The 18,852-nt window shown below is 35.3% G+C and overlaps 1 protein-coding gene across 1 annotated transcript in view; it reads left to right on the forward strand.

Moving 5' to 3' along the window:
* Positions 1-18,852, forward strand: part of ghrhrb (growth hormone releasing hormone receptor b) — a 50,583-nt gene that overhangs the window by 8,093 nt on the left and 23,638 nt on the right. The gene's annotated exons all lie outside the window — the stretch shown is intronic.

Consider the following 18,852-nt stretch of genomic DNA (forward strand, 5'->3'; position numbering starts at 1 on the left):
TGGATCACTTCATTACCTTTAACATTTGTGATGGTAGATGAGTAGAGGTGTCCGCAGGACCGTTTTTAAGAGGGAATGGACCGATGCCATCCACTCCTACAGTTTTTATTTTTATATGCAGCTGTCTGCAATATTTTCTAACAAACCCGGTTAGTCCTATTTGACAAACTATTAACAAATTAGTCGTTTAAAAACACTGTGACACTGACTAAGATAAAGCAGTTCTTGAAGATGAATGAATAATCACAGTAAAATCACAGAACATTGCACAGTAAGTCATGCAGAACCATCCGATACACGCCCATGTTAATGAACATGACCTCTGTTTGTCCCGCCGGCTTTGTATGTTTGTACCCACTCCCATAACATTTTGTCATTCGTTTGCACAGATAAATGTGATGTTAAAACAAGAGAATGCATTTAACAATTTTCTGTGCCTCTTGGTGCAGCTTTCACCATCTTTTAGGCCTCTTTCACCATGTGGGCATTTTTCTGTGTCAGCTGCAAGCAGTATCCACACTAATCAAGTTTTCCCTATTTGCTTTAGTAAAACGTGTAACGTCCCAATTGCTGTCAATAGGAGTGTAAAATGCATGGCACACGTAAAATGCATGGCATCAAAGCGTCGATTTTTTTTTAACGTCGAGGGGTTCGTTTTTTTTTTCTTTTCACGTGTCGCGTTAGAAACTGGCCAACCAACAAGATTCACGCTTTTGTTCACGTGCCCTGAGCCACTGAAGTTACATAAAACTACGGCTGGGTCCAAAATCACATACTATGACAGTACATACTGCATTCATGGCAGTACCTACTGCATTGCAGTTGAAACAGAACGTACTAATCAGTATGCTTGTGTATTATGATTACAATCCCGGACATACTACATCCGCCATGTTAGCATTGTCATGTAACCTTCGATGTCATCATAAACTCTAAAATCTTAAACAAGTTAACAATTTATTCGGATATTGTTTAACAAGTCTTGTTTACCCAAGGTCGAATACTTAAAAGGAGCCGACACTGTCTTCCACGTTTTGTTTTTTTCCGCACCACTTCCGTTGCATTGTAGGGCTGTAGTGTCCATCGGTTGCATACTGAAAAATGTTGCCAGAAGCTGTACATCATCCAGGTGTTTCTCACCTACTGTTTCTCGCATACTTAGAATTCGGACATGCTACACCTTTTCTGATGCAGCCTGTGACTTGATGGCACTCAAGTACAAAACTTTCTTGCCGACGAAGAAGAGAAGCCAAAAAAGAAGCCATAGAAGAAGATGCAAGCAAGTAGCAAGATGAATGTTGGGCTGCTGGTGTCTTTGGTGTCTTTCTGAACGCCAAGTGCTTTATGAAAAACGCCACAGCGACTACAAGAATGTAGATAAGAGGGAATTGTTGTGGCAAGGATGGCTATTTTTTTGACGACACTGATATGCAAGCATATATTCTAAGTGATCCTACACTAGACTACACTTTCTACACTAAATAGCATTGTTTGTGTCTGTCTCTTCCTTGCAATTATACAAATGATAATCTGCTGATTGATAGACCATTGTATTTATTTTGCAACAGGCATATAGATGCATATAAGTATTCTTAACCTCTTATTCCAATAGCTAAGTGCCCCATTATTGAGTCGTTGTATTATCATATTGCCCATAAAAAAAGACTATTCATAGTCAACACTTCATCAATTTGCAGGAATATTACAGTTTTTGGGCAATAGTTGCCTTATACCCACTCCTTCCCAAAAATAATTTGGGTCTTCTCATAAGTACAGTATGTGAATGCTTTTGCTATGACTTTTAATTAATTCAAATCATTACTTATTTAAAAAGAGTGTATTGTTTAAAATGATATATTTTATTATTTAGTTTTAAAAAATGTATTTGTTGGCCAAATCACCAAATAAATACCTTACATTTCAGCAGAACACGTTATATCAAAAATATTATATGTTAGTTGCTGTATTGATTGCTGGTGCTTATAAATATTATGTATTAATCTATTAAAACTGGTTTCAGCACCAATATTTGGCTGATTTAGACCCAAGAATCACTGTTTTGACACTATGAGAACACACTGAACTACTCAAGGGATTTCTGTGACTACCAGTTAAATAGCAAGTTTTGGAAATGATTGTTAAATCTAGTAAATGCAATGAAAAATGCAATGAAAAAAACAGACAACACTAACACAAAATTAATGATAAAAAGATGTATTATTATATATTTACATATTTACATATACATACATTTATTATATATTGTTGGGGGGCATGGTGGTTAGCATGTTTGCCTCACACCTCCAGGGTTGGGGATTCAATTCCCACCCTCGTCCTGTGTGAGCAGAGTTTGCATGCTCTCCCTGTGCTTCGGGGTCAGAATTAAGAAGCTGTTATCCAACAATTTTTTTATGAATGGTACAGTTCAGGATGTCTTACGCATGAAAGGATCTGTAGTCGTCTCTGAAACTCCAAATCTTAAAGTATCTTTAAAATCAGTATTGAGATATAAAGGAAAATAATGCCTTTAAAATTCAATAACACATAAATGCATTTAAACAGAGATTATAATTTTATGTGCCTCAATTTATATTTGTTTTGTTTGAAATAATAATACATTATATTTTACAGTTCTATTTAAAGTATCTAGTCTAGTTTAATGATTAAAGTATACGCAGCAGAATCCTGACTTGGAGGTTTTATTTTTTATTATATATCTGCTTCAATTCATATAAGCTCTATATCATATTGGCCATATTTACCTTGATATTGCATTGATATTGCTTTTCAAGGAAGTGGTGTAGATTTATACTTGTTTATGTTTTATATATATATATATATATATATATATATATATATATATATATATATATATATATATATATATATATATATTAAAACACCTGTGATGGAATTAACATATTATATAGGCTAATGCCCTAGCCTGTATATATTCAGGCACTTATTAACCTCTAGAACAGTATTTTATGTGATAAACAGTTGAGGAAGTGTTGGATAGAATATGTTGACATATATTTTCCATATTTTACATTAAAAGCAAAAATATATGGGTAGTGCTATAGAGGTGTTATACAAGCACAAAAGTGGAGCATTAAAAAAGAAGAGCAGAGAGAACTGCTGAAGATTGATCAATTGTGTTCAGCTGAAATGATTGAGACTGTTGTTTATTCTGTTTAGGCTATACTTGTTTCACTGTTCAGTTGTTTTGGTAGTTTTGTTAACAGTGTAATCAATGGCACAGCAGGTAGTGCTCCTGCCTCACTTCTTCAGGGTTCCTGGTTCGATCCTGAACTTGTCTATGAGGAGTTTTATATGTTTTCCCTGTGGGTTTCCTCCCACCTCACGAAAGCATGCTGCTCAATTTCTCCTAGGTGTGTGTGTGTGTGTGTGTGTGTGTGTGTGCATGGGGCTTGGCGATGGACTGGCATCCCATCCAGTGTGTATTACAGCCATATGCCCAGTCTTGCCAAGATAAGCTCCTGATTCACCATGACAGGATAGACCAGGTTAAAGTGTTTAGTGAAGTTGAATGAATGCATGTTTAATTTGTATCAAATTGGGTAATCTAAAAATTCAACGGGGCCAATCATTTTGGCAGCAATCACTAAGACTAAAAGTATCAGATTTCCAGGTTTGTTATAAACACATCTGTTACAGGCTCTTGGTAATTGGGTCTGGCTCTTTACCTACTGAAATAACGAAGAGAAAATTCTTAATGTTATTTCCAATGTAGGCTCAGTCGGCCAAAAGTAATTATTGAAAGTAATCAAGTGTAAAGATTTTGGAGATTAAAGGCAGTTTCTCAAACAGAGGAGGTTTAATCATGGCTACTGATGAGGGAGGCGAGGGCCACCTGGGAGGACCAATATAACCCAGTTCTTTCACTGCAGCACTTTAATGACCAAACCAGTGACTCATACCAGCTCTACCGTGACTTGCAATAGTATTAACCCCCCTTGGTGTTTTCCTGTTTTGTTCCCTTACACCCTGGAATTAAAATGAATTTTGGGGGGTTTGTACCATTTGATTTACACAAATGCCTAACACTTTGAAGGTGCAAAATATATTTTTTTTGTGACACAAAAATTAAATCAAAAATCAGAAATCTTGAGTGTGCATAAATACTGCCCCCCCAACAGTCAATACTTTGTAGATTGACCTTTTGCTGTGGTTACAGCGGCAGTATATCTCTATTAGCACATCTAGACATTGGGATTTTTGTCCATTCTTCAAGGCAAAACTACTCCAGCTCCTTTGAGTTACATGGGTTGTGTTGGTTACAGTCATGCCAAAGATTCTTAATTGGATTGAGGTCTGGTCTTTGACTAGGTCATTCCAAGACATTTAAATGTTTCCCTTTAAACCACTTCAGTGTGGCTTTAGCAGTATGTTTAGGGTCATTGTCCTGCTGGAAGGTCAACTCCCATCCCAGTCTCAAATCTTTGGCAGACTGAAACAGGTTTTCCTCAAGCCCTGTATTTAGTGCCACCCATGTTCCTTCAATTTTGACCGGTTTTCCAGTCCCTGCCAATGAAAAAAACATCCCCACAGCATGATGCTCCACCACCATGCTTCACTGTGAGAATGGTGGTCTCAGGGTGAAGGGACGTGTTTGGTTTGCATCACACATAGTGTTTTCCATGATGGTCAAAAAGTTAAATTTTAGTCTCATTTGACCAGAGAACCTTCATCCATGTGTTTGCGGAGTCTGCCACATGATGTTTGGCGAACTCCAAAAGTGTTTTCTTTTTTTTCTTTAAGCAAATGTTCAAAGGGATGGTTGGGATATTTTTTATAACCCAATCCTGATGTATACTTCTCCACAACTGTGTCTATGACCTGTTTGGAGAGCTCCTTGGTCTTCATGTTGCATGCTTAGTGGTGTTGCAGACTCAGGGCAGGTATATTTATACTGACAGCATGTGACAGATCATGTGACACTTTGATTACACACAGGTGGACCTTAATCAATTAATTGTGTGACAATTTGGTGTATATTGGTTGGATAAGATCTTTTCAGTTTAATTTTTTTTTTAACAAGGTGTTTTGTTTTCATTCCCCTTCAACAATTTGGACTATTTTTTTAGGTCCACTGCATAAAATACAAATAAAAATCCATTTTAATTCCAGGTTGTAATGCAACAAAACAGGAAAAACACTAAGGGGGTGAATACTTTCGCAAGGCATGGACTATATCACATGATTGTCTATATCACAATTCTAATGGAAATGCTTTGCTGAGTCTAAAATCCTCTCTTTGAACTAATTTGCTTATGTGGATCTGCTTCAGCTTTTATGGCTAATTAAACTTTATATACAGCGGGGGAAATAAGTATTCAACACGTCAAAAACATTTTCAGTGAATATATTTCCAATGAGGTTATTCTCATTCCAAATATGTTTACTGAAAAAAATGTTGACGTGTTCAATACTAATTTCCTCCACTGTATGTCTGATATTTTAATTTATATCATATTTATAGCAGAAATTGGAACATTTCTTATAGGTCTGTATTATTTTTATTAAAGAACATGATACAATAATTATAATTGGGATTAACAGAAATTAGACTACATTCAATGTAACAAAATATTTGTTTAAAACTAGGGTTATATAATTTATAAAAAATTAATTTGTTCTAAATTGATTCTTTATTAAACACAATTACCAATTCTCAGTTTTGCACTGGGAAAAGTTTTTTTTTTTTTTTTTTAAAAATACAAAGTAGGGAAAAGCCTTTAATTTTGTTATTTATAAAAGCTGATATTTCATAGAGAGGGATAAAGAACACAAGCTAATGAAATGCATTTGCAATAACTACAGTTGGAGATACAGACCCTAAAATCTATTAAAGCTTGCAAGCAATTAAAATGGAATATGGGTTAATGTGTATTTCCCAGCTCTGCTCATAATATCAGTTAGCTTGATGAGCTTGATTGCAGTGAAATCATTTACACATTTTAAACATTTATGGTGCTAGGTGTTAAGGTTTAGCAAAGCAAAGATAGTAAAGAAAATAATCAGTGATGTGTGAAATTAAGTAAACAGCAAACACTGAAACAGTATCCCATTCTAGAGGCTTTCCATCTGAGCCTCATGAATATTCACAATGTGATAATATTAATAAACTTTTAATAAGCATTCATACTTTAACTCATGGGCCCTGTGCTTGTTCACCTGAGTAATTAAATTCCTCTCAGCTGTGTGGCTCTGAAAGCAAATGCTTTACAATGATGTCTGGACAGGAATGTGATCAGTCCACATTTATGCGCCTATGAAAATAAATCTCTTGAAATTTTGATGAGGTTTCATATGTAGTTTTTATATTGGTTTTCAACCATTTTAAAGACAGTCGGCCTCCGTTTTTACAGACATGAACAGATGTACCTGGTGTATCTCAGCACCAAGTGTGACTGGTATGCAGCCATACAGGCAAAACTGATGCTTAGACACCAATTATAAAACTAGTACTTCTGCGTTGTGTAGATGTGAAGCAGTGTCGGCGGTGAGTCATTCAAACATGACACATCAAGCATCGGATCATCTCGGTCTTTTAATCGCACCTGATACCACAAATAAGCAGCCTCTTTGAGTGAATTGCCCTTACCGTGTGCTCGATAAAATAAACATGATGTACGATGGTCACCATGTGCGCTCATTTCCACATTTTAAAACAAGATACAAAAAAAAAAAATTCAAAAAGTAGGGTAAAACAACAAAAATAATCGCACAGATAAGCAAAATAACATTATACACACAAATTAAAATGAGTATATATGTATATAAATGATGATTTAAATAAAGATGAAATAAGATTGAGAATTCAAAATTAAACCTACCTCTCCCCTTCAATTACAATGCAAAGCGAAGAGGAGGAGCCAGAACAGGAAATTACATATACCAATGACATCATGACAATTAAAGGGGAAAGTACTCACACAAGTAGACAGGTACTTCAGGTACCGATATGAGTAATTTTGTGTTAGTTCTACTTAATGAATATACTTAACAGTATAATTTCTATACCTGTTACACAGATTTATTAGTAGGTCACCCACAAGGCTATATTCATGATAATCCTCCTTAAAAAAAAAAACCTTTCTTATCCTACAAGAGTGCCTTAGTTTGGGCAAATTTTCAGCTTTTGTTGTCAGTTATACAGATTTTGTTGTCAAGTTTAAACGGTTGTAACTTTGTAATGGAGTAGAAAAAACATTTACACACAACTTTCCAAAAACATTGATAAATGAGGCCCATTTGGTTCATCAGCAGTGAAAGCTAAACGTAGTGACCGTTTTGCATGGCAATGAGATGATTTGATGGTTTTACATTCAAATCCTCTCATGGCCACTTTTCAACTGCTCAACATTGCCAAGACTCAACTGCTCAGCTCTGAGCTTGAACTGGATTCTGCCTCTTGGGATCAAGATAAGTCACTTGGGACCAAAGGGCCACCACATACATTTGGATTAGATTTGAGTATTTAATATGATTTTGTTAACTACTGAGAAGCAATAATGATGTTAACAAAGCAAATAAAGCTTCATATCATTTCTCTTCTGTTGATTCTTGCATCTGGAGCTCTGTGCTTGAGGAGATCAGGTTACCCAACATCCATTTGCTGGCTTTTATGGACAATCAAGCGAGAATGCTGTTGCTTTATATGATGAGAAATTGTGCATTTTTGCAGTTTTATAATGTATGAATGCTTTGCTAAACATCAGACAAGGTAAAATGAAATGCTGGTTTGTTTAAAAACAACAACAACAACAACAACAACAACAACAACAAAGAATAATCAACAATCCTTTCATTTGTTGACAGTGATGATCATGTAGGGAAAAATACTTTCAAAAGGTCTGTGATTTATTTTTCTTTTCAGTATCTGGATAGAAATTCCTATTTTCACTATCTATAGAGTAACTAGATATACAATACATGAGTATGCAGTGCTTACTACTGTATTTCCTCATCTTTTAGGTCATTTTGGATGTTTGATATGTAGATTCTCTATAGTTTATACAGTGGAAAGTAGAGAAAGAAGAACCTAATGAAAGCTAGAATCAAGGTGAAACCAATGAATCATAGTGAAAGGTAAAATTCCCCCCAAATTTAGCATTGGAGAGAGGATAGAATTAACAGTTGTGGATCTGCTGCTTGTAGTGCAAGACTTCACTGATTTAATAATAATGGATTTAGTCATGTAGTCACTGGAGTTTGGGAATTTTATGTATAAGAACATGTATATACAGTATGCTATTCATTTCATACAATAATGATGATATCTACATATATGAACACATATTGTTAAATTGAGCCATGTTTAGTGATCACATTTTTTAATATGATTATCATGACTCATGTTGATATGTCAATGCCGGAATCAGTGTTAAACTGTATTTCCCAAAACACAGCATGGCCTACAATCATCGCTGCCATGAACTACACCCAATACATATAAACTCTGTCACATTCACAATCACCAACATACAGATCACCTGCACCTGTACTCAGTCACAACCACATTATTTAAAGACTTCCTCACCACCACATCATTGTGAAGTATATGCTCTGTGCCTTTTATTACCAGTTGATATCCAGCTTGTGTATTTTGCTATTCTGATATTCTGGTTTTGATCCTTCTGGTTTTTGACTCTTGCCATGCCTAGTTTGCGTTGTTTGCCAATCACCTGACCATTGTCTGTTTCCTGTTCTTGATTTTTGCTCAGTGCATTGGATTTGTTGCAAGCTTTTCTAATAAAGTTTTGTGTACCTGCTCTTGCGTCCACCCCTGCCACTTGACATGTGTCCTATTCATGACAATCAAGCATTAATATGTGCACAATATACAATATTAGACAAATATCAGCTGTTTGTTTCAGTCTTGAATAATTCTCAATTGTATATATATATATATATATATATATATATATATATATATATATATATATATATATATTTGTCTCTTGTTTATGTTACTTTGGATTGCACTTGAGAGCAAAGAGGGGAAAATGCATTCTGCTACATCAGTCCACATTTTCCATGCCTCAGGCTTAAAGTCTTTAAAGCCGGTGGTGTAGACAGAGGTGAAAAGTAGTAATAAATAAAAATCTGAATGGGCTGTCAAGAATAGCCAAATTGATTAAGTCCAAGTCGATTTTAAAATATCTTGGGCGCTTGCCAAAATATCACTTGCAATGAGGTGACAGGGAAAAAAACATTTGAACTTCCACACGGACCATTTTCAGCCCAGATTAATTCTTCTTTAATAAGTTATAACAACAAATAACCTGTGTGGTTGAGGTAGAGCTAATCAGCATCCTGTCTACCAGGGAGAGCAGTGAGAGTGAGACTGGTCTGTATTCAGTGCAGCATTAAGTGCTGCTCTTGGATGTTTAATGAGAGCCCAAGCTGCTGTAATCCCTTCTCCATATAGACTTCAATTAACATTGAGCTTCTGGAGAGGGAATGGAAAGGAGTGGGGGTATTGTGTCTTCATGTGATTTATTACCCAACACCTCTGCAATGACACGGACAGAGACACTTAAAACAAAGAGTGGCAGAAAGACAATCTCCCAGAGATGCCTACTTCACTTTTTCAGGTGGATGTGCACAATGGTACAGTTTCTAAACCAAAATGATTATCTATGTAGCAACTTGAAGCACACAATGTATTAAATAAAAAAAAGTGGCACATTATAGATGTTCCCGTTGTAAGATCACTGTATTGACAAAAAATAATCATTATACAGTATTAAAATTCTCAAAAATCCTGTGCATGGATAAGGGTTCAACTGTTCTATAGTGAGCTTGAAAGAACATGGTAATACTGGTGTGCTTTACTAAAATTACCTACTTGGCTAACATTACATATTGTTTTTTATTGACTGTGATGCATTAAATAACAAATTCCCCATTCATTCAATCCTAGGAAAAAATGATTCAGTCTAAAACCATACCAAACCAATTTCACATTTCGATTCGTCTGAGCACAGAACAGTTTTCCACTTTGCCTCAGTCCATTTTAAATGAGCTTTGGCCCAGAGAAGACGGCTTCGTTTTTGGATCATGTTCACATATGGCTTCTTCTTTGCATGATAGAGCTTTAACCAGCATTTGTGGATGGTACGTTGAACTGTGTTCACAGACAATGAGTTCTGGAGGTGTTTCTGAGCCCACGCAGTGATTTCCATTACAGAATCATGTCCGTTTTTAATTCAGTGCCGCCTGAGGGCCCGAAGATCACGGGCATGCAATATTGATTTTCACCCTTGTCCCTTGCACACAGAGATTTCTCCACATTCTCAGAATCTTTTGATGATATTATGTACTGTAGACTATGAGATATTCATAGTTTTCATAATTTTACATTGAGGAACATTATTCTGAAATTGTTCCACAAATTGTAGACACAGTTCTTTGCAGATTGGTGAACCTCTGCCCAGCTTTACTTCTGAAAGACTCTGCCTCTCTAAGATACTCTTTTTATACCCAACAATGTTACTGACCTGTTGCCAATTAACCTCCTGCTGTTTCTTTTTAGTAACACTTACTTTTCCTGCTTTTTTGAGACATGCTGCGGCCATCAAATTCAAAATTGCCTTTTTTTTCTTCTTAAAATTTTAAATGTTTAAAATGTTTAAAAGTTTAAATGTTTAAACTTTTTTACTCAGTTTAAACATTTGATATGCTTTCTCTGTTCTATTGTGAATAACATATGGGTTTATGAGATTTGCAAATCATTGCATTCTGTTTTTATTTGCATTTATTTACATTTTACACAGCGTCCCAACTTTTCTGGAATTGGGGTTGTATTGATTGATTGATGTACACACTATCTGCACTCATAGTGGATTTACTGAAATCTTTAACCCTTAAGGATTCTTTGGTTTGTTCCTCTCAAGGAACAAATCTCATTATGGTTTTCTGGCTATCAGTTAATTGGTTGTCTAATTGTGTTTATACACAACATAACATGACTAAGGATCACTCTCATTTTGATTCACTTCTCCCTCTATCTCCCTCTTTCATATTCTTTCCTCATTTCTGTTCTCCTCTTCTCACTTTTTTCTCCCCTTTCTCCTCTACAACCCGAGTCTCCTTTTTGCTCAGATTTGGTACATGAATAGATATATAAAAAGAATGCCATTTTATAATGTATAATGAGGCCCATGCTGTCTTCTGTTCATTTTAAATGATACCAAGATAAACTGCAATAAAATATTTGTTCCTAAGTTGGCTAAATATTTGTAAAAATAATAATAAATAATAATAATAATAATAATAATAATAATTATTATTATTATTATTATTATTATTATTATTATTATTATTATTATTATTGAGCCATGTCATCAGCTGTAAATGCTAGAATTACATTATTTTTGACAGTCAGAAAGCAACACAATACCTGCGGTCATCTGCTCATCTTCCAACAACACCCCTGTCATTCCTTCTCTCCTACAGAGAAAAGAGCAAAAGTAAAAGAGAATCATTGATTGTCAAGGCGTTCTATTTATAGTATGCTAAGAGCTACTCAGCAGAGGAGCCCCACTGAATTTGAGATCAGAATCTTTCAAACACTGACTTGTGGGGAAAAAATACCTAATGAGTTTCCTGCTTCACCCTTGGCATTTAGACATGCCGCATTACTCACAATGTAGCACTTGCCCTTTCCACCTTCTCCCTTATGATGGTGATGAGTATCCTCCTCGTCCTCCTCATCATCATCATCATCATCCTCTCTCGGCAGAAACAGGAGACTATCTCCCTGTATGGGCTTGGATGAAGCTCAAAGGATTACTTCTGTATTAACAATTTATTGTAACACTTCGCAGCTATAGGCAGTGTATTTATTTATTTATTTCTGATTATCTTGGTCAGAATCCAAAGTGTGCTTAAAACATAAGCACACACAGTCATTGCATGCAAATCCATAATCATATCCACAAGCAGATAGGTAAAGGTCATCAGGAGAAATGAATGGATCTCAGAGACATACAGAGACGTAAGGTGATGGAACAACAAGAAATAGTGCAACCAATTAGACAGATACAGTGCTGTCCTTCTGTTTTTGTGTACATCTCATACTAAATTGTTTCAGAATTTAAAACAAAATCTAAGATAAAACAAAGGCAACCTGAGTAAACACAAAATACAGTTTGTAAATGATAATGTTATTTATTGAAGCAAAAAAGTTATCCAGTACCAACTGGGTCCGTGTGAATATATATTTGCCCCCTTTGTTACTAATTCCCCAAATCTATGAAACTGCATTCATAATGGAGTTCAGCTGGACTAGACACAACCAGGCCTGATTACTGCAAACCTTGTTCAATCAAATCAACACTTAAATAGAATTTTTTCAACAACATGAAGCTGGTTAAAAGGTCTTACCCAGTTACACACTGAAGGTGATTGAAATACATCAGTCTGGGAAGGGTTACAAAGCTATTTCAAAGGCTCTGGGACCCCAAAGAACCAAAGTGAGAGCCATTATCTCCAAATGGAAAAACTCAGCACTGTAGTGAACCTTCCCAGTAGTGGCTGACCTTCCAAAATTCCTCGAAGAACATAGCAACTATTCATCCAGCAAATCACAAAAAAAAAGCTAAGGATAACATCAAAGGACCTACAGGCATCTTTCGCATCAATATCCATGTGTCAGGGTCTTGGCAATCTTCTTATAGCCTAGGCCATCTTTATGTAGAGCAACAATTCTTTTTTTCAGATCCTCAGAGAGTTCTTTGCCATGAGGTGCCATGTTGAACTTCCAGTGACCAGTATGAGGGAGTGTGAGAGCGATGACACCAAATTTAACACACCTGCTCCCCATTCACACCTGAGACCTTGCAACACTAACAAGTCACATGACACCAGGGAGGGAAAATGGCTAATTGGGCCCAATTTGGACATTTTCACTTAGGGGTGTACTCGCTTTTGTTGCCAGCGGTTTAGACATTAATGACTGTGTGTTGAGTTATTTTGAGGGGAAGCAAATTTACACTGTTACACAAGCTGTACACTCACTACTTTACATTGTAGCAAAGTGTCTTCAGTGTTGTCACATGAAAAGATATAATCAAATATTTACAAAAATGTGAGGGGTGTACTCACTTTTGTGAGATACTGTATATGGCGGCATTATGCTGATATTTTAAATTGTGATGTAGACGTTTGGGGTAATAATATCTGGACTTCGATCGAAGCGTTTTAGGCAGGTCCGGAGCAGTGTTCTCTGTTATATAGAATAAATAAATCCCTTTCTGGGACACTGTGAGCTTTGTAACTTTGCAGATCTTCTACATGTACAAACAGATACATTACACACCAAAGGAAAACATTAAAAAGCATCATATGACCCCTTTAAGTTAAACAGCAAGGACCTGTGAAATTTCTGCTTTTTTATGTTTTAAGTTTTGTTACATACTGTGAAGTTTCATGTGTTTTCCATTTCATACATTTACACATACACATGAGCTTTGTCATTTTCCGGTGTAATCAGAAGACAGTTTCATTTCTACTGTATAAAAATAGTTGTAACAATCACATGATCATTTTGTGCTTGTGCCCTTTACATGGTAGCTTGACAGTAATGAAAGCCTATTACAAAACAAATAACATTATAGCTGTTCTGCTCCCTCACCGCTTATTCCGCTCGACTTTTGCTTCGCTCTGCTCACAGTGACACACACAGTCAGCTCACTGTTCAGTGTGTGTGTGTGTGTGTGAGAGAGAGAGAGAGAGAGAGAGAGAGAGAAAGAGAGAGAGAGAGATCATATAAATATACGTGAGACAACAGGTCTCAGGTGTGCTACGTTAATAATACCCCTCAAGCACATCCCCAAACACCTCTCTCGCAGTCCAGACCAGAGGCAATTGCTTTAAAATGTCATTAAAATGCAGGAATAAAATGTTTCTATATTAACTGTGAAACATTGCACTGTTTGTTCATTTAACACAAACTATTTGCAATGGTGAAATGCCTGTGTGAAAATCTCTGTAGCCCCTGACACACCATCCATAGAATTCTACGGGCTTCTACAGGCTCCTCTGCCAGATTAAATACATGGTTTAATGGGAGAATAGATATCTAGTTGTCACTACTTTCAATGAAACTGATATAGTTAGTTAGCAGCTTAGCTATCAAATACTAGTAATTGTGTTGACCTGATTTTGGAAAAGTTGTTTGATTCTCTTACTTGAAGAGCAGCTGAGAATTAAACAGGAAGCCAGACCAACAAATGAAACAGATAAAACATATGTAGACATATACTTCAATACAAACTTGCTACTCAACACCCACACCACCTACATTTATACACCTACACTGCTATTCATTCATCTTCAGTAACCACTTGATCATCACCCTGTATTTATATATATATATATATATATATATATATATATATATATATATATATATATATATATATATATATATATATATATATATATATGGGCAATTTCAATACAGCTTCAGCTTAATGTTGCACAGCATTATATTGCATTATATGCCCATCTTACAATATATTGTTTTAATACTTTCCCATAGTCTACTTCTGTGCAAATACTATTTTATGTCACGGACAGTCGTAAAAAGGATTTTTCTACATGTCATACTGTGTATGGTTGTGTGTGTGTCACAAATAAAACCTAGAACTTCCCACCATGTCCCCCAATCTAGAAGTTTAACGGTTTAACGGGTTAATAAGCAAAAGTATTTAAATATATATATATATATATATATATATATATATATATATATATATATATATATATATATATATATTAAAAAGAAAGATAGACAGAAAGACAGAAAAAAATAAAATCCTTTCCATTGTTTCAATGGATAACTCTCTAGTTGGGGCCAGGTTTGCCTTCAAAAAGTCCAAGGTTGAGCGCTGTAAGCACTTTCTTTCAACTGCAGACTAATTTGCATTTTTAGACTTAGTGCTGGTATTTGTTTTAGGAATGTAAATTACAAGGTGATTCCATCGTTTTTTTTTCTCTACTTGATCTGGAGAAAAAAAATCCATGAATTAAAATAATTTCATTTAACTTGTTTGAGGTATGTTTGATGAAGCCAGAATGTTCAGCTGTTGTTTGGGTTGTAGTAATTGTGGTCCAGTGATGAGGAATCAGTTAGTCATTTCCAACAAAGCAAAGATGACAATCTCTTTATGGAAAAATGAATAATAAAGAATAACAATGTTTAGAATTAATAACTATATTATATAAAAGTAACAAATGTCATTTGTAATGAATAAAGGTGATAAATTATTCATTATTTATGGCTTTTAATTTATTTATTTATGTAATTGGGCATTTAGCCTTCATCTGTGTTCTTTCACTTGTGGACTGTAACGCTATGATGTGGAGTAAGATGACAAAATCATTTATCATTGTTGTATAATTTTCTCTTGTCTTTTGGAACAGAAGAGAGTTAGGGAAGATAATACGTAGAGATTTTCGTACACCGCACAACCTCATCTGTCAAAGTGACAGCAAGGGAAGTTGAAGAGGAAGTCCTGTTTTAGTTATTTAAACACCTCTCTACACATGTCGTTGCTCACTTCTCAAGTCATTACTATGAATTATAGAAAATCTGTTAAAATCGTAGCTTTTTTTAATATATACAATATATTCAAATTTCCTGGACATTCTCACTTTACTTGACTCAGTCCCACGTTAATCCATGAGAGCATAAGAGACTAAAAGATTGTTTTTAAACAACAATATTCTGTAGATGGACAGTAGTATTTCATAGAACACAAACACACACACACACACACACACACACACATACACTCAAACCCACAGCAAAGCTGCAATTATATTACGACAGAGATGCGCCCTGGGATAGTAACGAAGATAAATATGGCAATAAGAATGTGATTCTTCAAGTGGTAAGACAAGCTTGAACCCAATGATGGAAGATTTTAGACATTTGAAAGAGATATAGCCTCATTTCCTGTTCGATAAACCTTATTAGAACTGAACACACAAAAGATGTTAGATAACCAATAGCACACAATGTCAATAAGGATGATTCAAAAGGTGCAAGAAGGGAAAATATGAGTTGTCATATAGCCATTGAAAAATAAAATCATATTAACACCTAACCAACCCTCATGCTGTGTGTTATCCAAAGCACCAGAGCAAGTATCTACCAAAAAGAAACAGTAAGACACTTATTAGCAGTAAACAGTAACAGAAACAGTAAGACACTTATTAGCACATTAGTATATTTTAATGATTTATTTTTCAAGAGTGTTTGTTAATTATGTGGGGATTTATTTACCATCATATCTTACTGATCACCAATTCCATTTCATATTTTCTTTTCTGTGAGCTGCTGGCCATCAATGGTATAGAAAACTAACAGTTGGTATTGTGTGTGCAAAATGATCACAATGTATACCAATCATCCAAACATCAGTGAACGTTTGCACCTTTTGTAATAGTTGTGTATGAGTCCCTCAGTTGTCCTCAGTGTGAAAAGATTGGTCTCAAATGATGCTGAATTATGATGAAGATGCCAGAAAAGCAAATCATGTGCAGGACCTGGAGGATTTTTCTGAAGAACATTGGGCAGTTTAACTGCTCAGGACAAACAATAGACTCATGAACAACTATCACAAAACATAAACACAGTCATTGATCATCCAGGTAACAACACACCGGATTAAGAATCAAGCGTATATAAACTTTTGAGCTTGTTTTCAGCTATTATTGTGTCTTGTGTACTTATGTAAAGATCCGTTGTGTGAAATAGCTTATTCTAAATAATACTAAATTAAAAACCCTCTTGTGTTTTTTTTTTTTTTTAATTATTAACATTTTGCAGATTCTGCAAGACACATGTAAACTTATGACCTCAAATGTAATGGGGAGAAAGTGTGCCATGTTGTTCTTTAATTAATACAAAATTGCACTTGTTTGCAAATTGCTGTTATATAAGAGGAATACAACACCGAGGCACATGCTGTTATTGGGAAAACAACACACCACCCCATTATGATTATTATTTATTATTATTATCTGATTATTTTTCTATGACAGTACATGCCATCATGCATTATTCCCTACATTACATGCTTGATGACTCTTAATAATTGCTGAATATTAATAATGTAAATCTTACTTTAGCTACACATTAAAGTCTCCATTATAATTATAGAGTTAGTCTTGATCTTGACACTAAGATCATTGTAATTTGAGCTTTCAGTCCTCATCGACTTTTATTCGTCACTTTTCCGCCTGATTAATGGAGCTCTGTGGGCTGCACAGTTCAGTTCAGCTGTGTGTGCTCAAGTGTTACACAATCTCAACCTTTGAAAGACATTACTTTCAGAGATGTTGACTTATATAAAGAATACTATTCATTGTTATACCCTTGCGTGTTGCATTCATAAAACATCCAGGTTTGGAGTCGAATTGTTGCATTCAAAAACCACTAACTGCACAAAAGTTACACAAGTAATATGCTTATAATATGCTTTGCAGAGAGCCTTAAAATAAGGCATACAATTTGGATTTTAATTTAAAAAGCATACGTAATAACCCTGTGCTTATCCCAGCTCTGACAGCAGAGACCAAGAGACAACTGAATAGCCTCGCCATGAAAAATAAATCTGCAGCTTTTTTTCACCAGCGCTTTGATAGCGGCTGTGCTAATGAAGCGACGTCAGGTCTTCAAAGTCTCTTGGTCCTGTGGGGGCCACTGCATGCTCACATGGATCACTGAGTGTGGGTCCTGCCACAGCACTGATTGAGATTTGCAAACGCACTCCTTTCAGCAGGATTTCCCAGCATTCCACACTGCTTTCTTCAGTCTTGTTGACACTCTTTATTCATGTCTCTGTTACTTGTATTGATTTCTCAAAGAACTGAGGATTGCACGTCACATTATTGGGTTGTTGAGCTCAGGTGTTGGGGTAGATTGACTGTAATCCAGTATGAAAGAAATTAATAAGGAGAATATGAATTATGGGAGAATGTGGAAATGGATTGATACATGCCCAGATGGTGGATTAAATAGAAAAGTAAGTAGATTTGTTTTTTTAGAAAACATACCTACCCTAGTGAATAATGATTTTAGATGCACTGGCACTGGTCTGTCATGGTGCCTCGTACCTGCATAAATCCCAGGTTATTACATTTTTGGAAACTGTTGGTGGTGGTTCTGGGGTGATGCATACTTTATATGTCAAACATACCCAGATTTACAAACATGTTCCGAGAACATTGCTTTGTGACAATCTCTACTGTAAAAACAACAACAACAACAACAACAAAAAAAACTATGTATATTTTTAAATTAAATTAAACATACAGTATTGGTGCATGAGCTTTGGCATCAATTGCAGAAAAAAACATGTTAGAAATGAATAAAATATAACAAGCCATGCTGTTACAGGAAAATAATCAAAGACTGCATTGTGTGATATCGCTCAACATGAAGCGATGTTACCAGCCTAAAGTTGATTCTTTTCCTATAACAATTGATCTCAAAAAGTTTTATTCCTCTTATACCAGAACAAGTTTCCAATAATTACAATGTTTTAATCTACTGTTAAATTTTGGATCATACAACACCATTTTGCAACTAATTAGCTTAATTATCAAAAGTTCAGTAACATGATTGGTATAAAAAGAGTATCTTAGAGAGGTAGAGTCTCTCGGAAGTAAAGATGGGATGGAAGCTGGAATTGGGGTTGTACTTTTAAACTGTTTATAGTTACATTTAATGTTGTGGAACGTCCATGAGGCAAGTTAGTTCTGTTATCAATTACATTGTAGCGGATATAAACGGTTGTTTCCTCACCA

This window comes from Ictalurus punctatus, chromosome 11 (genome assembly GCF_001660625.3).
Source record: "Ictalurus punctatus breed USDA103 chromosome 11, Coco_2.0, whole genome shotgun sequence".
In the NCBI taxonomy this organism is placed as follows: Eukaryota; Metazoa; Chordata; class Actinopteri; order Siluriformes; family Ictaluridae; genus Ictalurus; species Ictalurus punctatus.